Raw genomic sequence first — 8,594 nt, forward strand, 5'->3', positions numbered from 1 at the left:
CCTTTTATAGACAGACGTACATCGGTGAGGGAGATTTACGCAGACAGGATATACATCACAGAGATACAAACATTCGCATACACTCCGAGGCAGACAGCGCAGTTACCTATTGTGGGAGAACATGCACATTATAGTGTAGAACGGTTACTTAATCTAGCGTACAGGAGGAAGAGAAGGTTCGGAATATGGATAGGCGTTCCTCTTGGAAAGAGAATAGAGGTCATTACAGTCAAGTTAGGAGAAGATGTATTGTGGACCAATGTTCCTAGATGAATGATGGAGCTGCTGAGATCCTTGCCGTTCCAATCATCGGGCGGGGGCTAAGTGATGTGCTAGTAACCTCTCCTTAGCCCCCCAATGGCCCCTCTACGTGGCACAAAGTCACATGGGCAGAAGAACAACAGGGGACATCATGAAAGGATGTGGGATGTGTTATGTTGGCGTGTCATATTATATTGTGTTTTAAGTCACTAATGTTTATGCATGCAACACTATTATCATTTACGTGTGTTTTGAAATACTACTGATGAAAAAGCGTAATCAGCTTCTTATATGCATCTATCCGTATGCCGAGTGTCAAATGTGCCGGGATCACTGGAGAAGTCTTATAATGACTACTGAATGATTGAATGTTACTCATTTATGCATCTTAATGACAACTGCTGATTTATGGTTAAAGGGAATAATGATTCAGGCTTATTGGTCGTGTGGGAATGAGTGGTAGACATTACTGAATGTGTTATAAACATAGAGTTAGTTGATACTTAATGTTTGCACACTTGAAGCTCTCTGCAGGTACAGTGGCTGGGTAGGTAAGGTGATGAGATCTCGAGAGTGACTGAGAACAGAGTGACTGAGGTTCCAATCTGGCTCATGGTACAGATCCCAATAATGCCCTACTGAAGAATCAAGAGAAGACAGACCAGCAACACAAAAGCCGCACCAGAGTCAGAGGTGTTGGGCAACGGGAAAGCTGCTACCCAAAAAAAACAGGGGGCAGCCGGTGACCAGAGAAGAAGGCCAGTTAGCCAAAGACGGGTAAGGTCTCACTGGGTGGGACAACCTAAGGCAGGCACGGTCGTGCTGCTGGTCACCGGGCGTGAAACGGAAACAACGGAGATTGCGTGTAACCAGGGGAATACCTGGTGAGTAGGGTTGGGATCCAGGTAGGTATGAAATTGACTGGCAAATGTGAGAGAACGGGTGAGGTGGGCGATAGCAAGACTGAGAAGAACTACATGCAGTGGTACCTGCACAGAGCTTGGAGTACTTATTACATTCCTTAACGAGTATATAATTCAAATGCAATTGTTTACTAGCACCATGATAGTAGTGAAACACTGAAAACGAATCATACGAGTATATAATCCTTGTGCTGATTTATGTACGTGTATAAGGCATGTATGCATAGCGTCTGAACAAGTTGAGTGTGTTGTGACTTGAGTCACAAAAGGGGGGAATGTGGGAGATAATTTTGTAAATGAGGATATATGTATGCGGTGTGTGATTGATGTAGTGTGAAATAATCGGGGGACAGCAGGAGTGAGTTCTCAGGTAAGGTTTATTCGTTAGGTCGTTTGAGCTTAAGAACAATATAAGGTTTAACACGGCATGTTGGCCTGTCACGGGCCTTGCACACAGGCTGCAAGGGCTTTGAAGAACAAATAGTTGTATGAATGATGTCAGTCTGGCAGGCCTTCTCTGCGGTACCAGGCTTTCCAAACTTGGACCAATCAATGGCAGAGATGCACCCTAGATTATTATGGTCAATCTTCGCTCCGCTGGTACCTAGAGCGGCAGTGATCTCATCATGAAGTAAACGCAGCGCGTGCTGGATGGCAATGGTGGTACCAGGCGAAATATCTAGAGTACATATGTAGAAGACAGTGGATAAATCAGAAAAGCCGTGAAGTGTAGAGTGTAATAAAAGAAAGGGTGTTGGCCCCTGAAGGACTGAGAACTTACCCATGCTGTCTCCTGAAGAAGAATGAGGTGTTGGCAAGAGTGAGGCCGAAGACAATCCCACTGGTGGGGGCGGAAACGCCCAATTTGTTAATATAATGATGTAGGGAAGTTTTAATTATAATGGTATTTGAAAAGTTGTAAATTCAAAGATAATGGTGTAAAAAAGAGTCTAAAAGGTCTAAAAAAGAAAGATGGGTGGGATTGTCTAGGCAAAGAACCAGTGACGTGTTGCATTGGGAAGATAAGGGAAATGTATATAAAGGCTGTAGTTGGAGTTCCCCGAAGAGAGGTTGTTGGGACATTCATGCGTGAGCATCTCAATTCTTGTGTCAGCGCTGATTACAAAATAAAATCTCTTATCTGCATTCATCTAGTCTGCTTGATTGGCTTATTTAGTTATAAATACAAAACAAGTCACTCAAACCTAAAATCCAATCACTAAAAAATCGCCTGATGCAGTAATAGTAAAATCATTGCTATGATGTGATTTTTTCCCCCATGGTAAACCATTCCTGAGTTGAGCTAGCACTTATGATGGGGCGGCGGGAGGAAATGTACAGTACATCATCTTTTTTGGAGAACAGGACATGTTTAGGCTTACATCCTGCTTCGTGTTAAGGTGTAAATTAAGTAGCCATCTAGAACACCATAAGTGCGCAAGATCCTATCTGGTTCTGTGCGGGGAAACTTGCTCGTCACGTGACAGCCTCATAGACTTCGGCTCTGCAGTCAGTACCGTCTTCGGGTCTGATTCGTTCGTTCGTTCATCACGTGACCACTTTTGGCTCAGTATCTGACAGTCAATATTACTAATGTAATGTTGAATGATATTTAGGAATGATCATAAAATTATCAAAACTTCCGCGGATTTCTGCAGGACTTGAAGAGCTGGACACTGGGTGAGATCGCCTGTGCTGTGGGTCTGTCAGTGTGTGTGTGTGTGTGTGTGTGTGTCTATATAGTGCCCTTTGCACTTACCCATTTGTTTTGGGTTTTCTGTTTGTTAATGTATTAGTTATCACAGTATGCATTTTGGGCTGCTATTTTATTTTATTTTATTTTTAAATGGACGGGTTTTAAGCTGTAGCTTGGCTGGAAATCTTAGGTCCAATCCGGAAATCACTGGTTACTATGGTTACCGCGTCCTGCGGTCTTCACTGGTGTCCTCAACCGTTTAATAGCAAAGTAAAATAGAAATTAGGCTAGAGTATTTCACACCTCACAAGGAATAGTCAATTTTATTACAGTCTGCCTTGAAAATGCATGTGTAAGGATGTCTGCCACCAAATCGATTTCTTCTCCTCTGTCAGTCATTGTGAGTTAAAATAATTTTATTTAGTTTGTGTGGTTCTCTGCCTCTGACTACTCCAGTTGTCCAATCAACGGACGGGAAATTGCTGACGTAATCGTAAGCCTGCTAGATGGCGCCAATGACGCCAACTCGAAATCTGATTGGTTAATGTAACAATTTTAATTGCCACTTATAATAAGCTACGGGCGCCTGCACTATTCATTCTGAAGGCCTTAAGACAGATTTCTTTCACTCTGGCAACACATGATGTCAGCCACTGGCTGAAATATGATTAGATAAACATTCTTATCATTACTGGAAGCAGCGCAACCAAGAGCAAAGCTAGGAAATGTAGAGAATAGACTACTGGGAATAATTTAATACACACGCATGGAAAAATATATTAAAATGCAAATCAGTGATTCAGATCACTGCTGTTTAGGCCAGCAGAGAAGGCCTTGCTGGCACTGATGGCCCACCACTGGTTTAGATACTTTAGAAACTATTTTGGATTGGAATATTCCAGATGTAGATGCAGACACCACTGATTACTTTTTAACATTTTATTTCTGTACCACTTATCTGATCTATTCTCAGGTCAAAGGGAGCCTGTGCCTATCTCAGGCATCATCGGGCATCAAGGCAGGATACACCCTGGACAGAGTGCCAATTCATCGCAGGGTGCACACACACACTCATTTACACACTACAGAACTCCAATCAGCCTAGAAGCATGTCTTTGGGAGGAAACTGTAGCACCCGCAGGAAACCCACCAAGCAACATGCAAACTCTACACACACACACACACACACAGTGAGCAGGAGCAAGACTTGAACCCAGGACACATGGAGATGGACGCGTGGAAGTGTGAGGTGAACATGCTAACCACTAAGCTGCCTGATTGTAAACATATAATGTGTAATTAATTTAAAACTTGTTTAATTTTTATATTATGGCTTAACAATTGTATAATTATCATTAGAATAATTACATTTGTTTAATTATATTGTTGCTATTATCTGTATATTACAAATAGTTCCTGCTTTGGGTTTGCTTAAAATATATATAGGTCCTTTAACTACAGTTGAATGTAAATCCTGGATTTATCTGTAAGAATCAACAATCTGTCAGCAACATTGGTGACACTGTCATGTGATGCTGTGGGTGGAGCTTCATAAAATGAACATATTAGAGTACAGAAAGAATATTTCCGTTCAGCTAAGACCATTCATGGTATAAAAAAAGCTAATAAACTAAGGTGCACAAAATCACAGAAAATAATGAACTGCTGAAGTGCGTCTGATGTAAAGTTTTGTTATTTATTTTATACGGTGTTTATTTTAAATCCTAAACTTTTACACATGCACCCACCAACTGGCCTGCACTTCACCTAGCATTATCCTGTCATCATGCATTATCAGTGTCATCAGATTTTATAAACACTACAGTTGACTAGAACTGGATCATTCATTACTGCATTGGTTTGTTTTTGTATTCAGTGTGAGAACATTTGAAGAAAAGACTAAGAATCATTTCATAAAAGTATGTTGGTTTAAAATATTATGTTGAGATTCATAATCAAGCATCTAAGTAAATTTATCTAAAGGCAGTTGTGTGTGTTTAATCCCCTGATAGGACAGAAAGTATATCATGTGAATATAAAGCATTTCTCAGTGGCCAATTTAGTTTAGTTGTTGAGTTTTACAACCGTGTTCAACATCTGTTTCCTTTTAGTTTTCCCTTATTATTTATTTTTTCTGCTTTGTATTAAGTAACGTAAAGAAAATAAAAAAAACAAAGATACAGTGACAAACCCAGCAGTATTTAAGAGAGAAATGGATGATACCCCAAACTGTAAATACAATTTAAATATAAGGTCTAATAAAAATTAAAAATCCAATATATGTGTGGCTGTATGACCTTTTTGCAGGGCTTTATTTATTAGTGTGTTAAGGTTTTTCTCTTCAGTGAACACAAGGTGGCGCAGTCACTTATCTTATTGTGGGTTAAGATCTAGAGCACCACACAGTGAACATATCATCGCAGCAGAATTTTACAATATACAATATACCAACACTATATCATGGAAGGCAGCACTGAATCTTTTGAGTTTGTTGCAGTGAACAACAGCAAGTTCACCACCACTGCCTTGAAGAGGCAAAAACTAACACATAATGTATTACAGTATTACAGAGAAAAAATCCTTTATAAATAACTGCTTTTTTCTACTGTTTTACACAGTGTTCAGTGTAGGAAAGATAAAAAAAAAAACAACTAAGAATTATTTCTTAATTGTATTTTGGTTTCAAATATTATCTTGTGATTAATAATCAAGTATTTAAGTAAATTTAAGGTAATTTTGTGTCTTTACTTCCCTGTTAGGACAAGATGTAGGACAGGACTTTCTTAATGGCCAATTCAGTGGAGTTGAGTTTTATAGCTGCTTTCAAACATGAAAATGACAAATTCAGCAGTATTTAAAGAGAAATATATGGGGGTTATGAAGACATACTTTTGTATGAATATTTCTTCTGTATTCTCAAATAAACCTTATTCTTTTAATGGTTCTAACAATAAGCCACCTTCTGCTGCACAAATGACACACAGAGGAAGGTAAATAAACAAAACAGATTTCTGTACACAAAACCAATAAATACCACTGCTAAGGACATTTAATCCAGTAAAACTGTCTTAGATAGAATTTCACAGAACAATTAGGCAATAGAACAATCTGTAAAATTACAAATGGAAAGTAGCACTATGCAAAAGACACTGTGATAACCGTGGGACCCAGTGATGGGTTTAGTTTACACACCAACAAAACCAGTGTCACACAGTGCAGTCACAAACACCAACTACTAAAGAAAGGACTTCATTACATATTATAACAATTCCTGAATGTCCATCCATTAAAAGATTCTTATTTTATTAATGAGAGAGAGAGAGAGAGAGAGAGAGAGAGAGAGAGAGAGAGAGACGCAAAAAGAAGTGATGTAACTAACAATGTCAAAATATCACAGGAAAATTGAGTAAATGGTACGAGTGAATCCATGGCTTAGGACCACATTGTTTATTAATACAAAAACATTTCTACAGATTTATATAAACAGTATACAGTATAGAACAGTTATCATGAATATGCATGAATACAAGTAGGTGGAGCTAGAGGTGGAGATGTACATCAAATAGTAACACTGACATTCATTTCTAAAGCTAGAGGTTTGAACTAAACACTCAGGAAAACAATGTTGTTCCTCTTCGTGGTGTTTTTCACTCTTGCTGATGTTGGTAAGTCATATACACTGCACACAAAATATTATTTTTTCTAATTAAGAAGACACAATATTCCATGTGAAATGTGTCATTTATGATTAAAATATCACAATATTGTTGTAATGTTTTTATAGCAGAGGCTGCTGACAATAACATTAAACCAGATCAAACCAATGTATTTTCAATGGAAGGCAGCAACATCTCACTGTCCTGCACATATACTGGATCAGTTAACAGTCTCCACTGGTATCGACAAAAACCTGGATCAATACCTGAGTTTCTGCTGCTGATTCATGAAGCCAGTGAAACTGTCACAAAGGCTCAACCACCTCATCCACGATTGTCTGTACAACTTAAAAAAGAGCAAGATAAAACGAATAAGAAAGTGGATCTGATCATCTCCTCTGCTGCTGTATCAGACTCTGCATAATACTACTGTGCTCTGAGGCCCACAGTGACAGGAAATCCAGCTGCACTGTACAAAAACTTTCACACAGTTTTGTTTCTCACTTATTTACAAATACCTTTTAAAGAGTATCAGAAACTTTGAATCATTCACTACAGTGTGAAATGAAAATGTCAAAATAACAAAATACAGATAGCCTTCAAGACCCAACCTGTCAGGATCATAGTCTGAAATTCTAACTGTAAAGGATCAAACACCATTTTACACATATTAGTGCATTTGTTTACTTGGAATAGCATAATAGTTTCAGTTTTTGATTTGATTTGTGCTATATGGCGACGTTTTAAATGTTTTCTGGAGGAATTCACCAAATGTTTTCGGGTTTCTTCAGGTTAATCTAAGGGATTTCTGCCTTTTTTTCTTAGTAGAGAAAAATAGGTTTAAACTTTAATTCATGATAAAGGCACACGGTCACTTTTTGTTTATACATGTTTAACAATGCTTTTATGAATCACTGTGTTTGATAGTGATGTGTCGTTCATGAAAGATTCGTTCATTTTGAATATGACTTGGGAGAGATTCGTTCATTTTGTATTGACCGCGCATGCGCAAGATCCTATCTGGGTCTGTGCGGGGAAACTTGCGTGACAGCCTCATAGGCTACGGCTCTGCAGTCAGTACCGTCTTTGGGTCTGATTCGTTCGTTCGTTCATCACGTGACCACTTCCTGGCTCAGTATCTGACAGTCAATATTACTAATGTAATGTATAATATTTAGGAATGATCATAAAATTATCAAAACTTCCACGGATTTCTGCAGGACTTGAAGAGCTGGACACTGGGTGAGATCGCCTGTGCTGCGGGTCTGTCAGTGTGTGTGTGTGTGTGTGTGTGTGTGTGTGTGTAAATAGTGCCCTTTGCACTAACCCATTTGTTTTGGGTTTTCTGTTTGTTAATGTATTAGTTATCATAGTATGAATTTTGGGCTGGTATTTTATCCAGGGTAAGACCTACCTTCGTCCTCCGACACCCTAACTTATCCATGGAATGGATTACACAACATGGTGAATTTACAAAGATGGGTAAATTGTCGCCTTGAAGGGATGCTCTTGGATAGCAAAGATGCTCAAATAGGCTTTGGCTTTCAAGTGGAGATTGATTTGTGTTAAGTTGCCCAGCATCTGCTATGAACAAATTCCACACACCCTGCACCAACAAGGACTGTCTTCACAGTACTATATTGCCCTGATCATTATGCCACGTCTACCAGCAGGGACTGTTTTCATTGTAACAAATAATTCCCACACCAGTAGACCACCTAGACCAGTTGACACTCTTTTCATTGGGACCAAGCAGAGTGCGTGTTAGAGAATTTTATTGCGGATCAGAAGGCCCCCTGGACGAATCCGCGTACCCCTGCCTGACTCCACTAATTCAGGTATCCTTAACTGGTTAACAGTTTACAACATTAAAAGTCGTCTGGAAATGACCAAACCTACAAATGATGTCATGTGTAGATAATCCCATGGCAGGAGGAAACTGCGGATTGACTTTTAATCTATGAACCCTTGGTCCAATATTAAAATGACAGGTTTAAAACACTTTGAAAGTGCATCCATTTAGAATACACCTGTTGTCAGTTGATAGCCCTTACCTGT

Source organism: Hemibagrus wyckioides, unplaced genomic scaffold (genome assembly GCF_019097595.1).
Source record: "Hemibagrus wyckioides isolate EC202008001 unplaced genomic scaffold, SWU_Hwy_1.0 Contig4, whole genome shotgun sequence".
In the NCBI taxonomy this organism is placed as follows: domain Eukaryota; kingdom Metazoa; phylum Chordata; class Actinopteri; order Siluriformes; family Bagridae; genus Hemibagrus; species Hemibagrus wyckioides.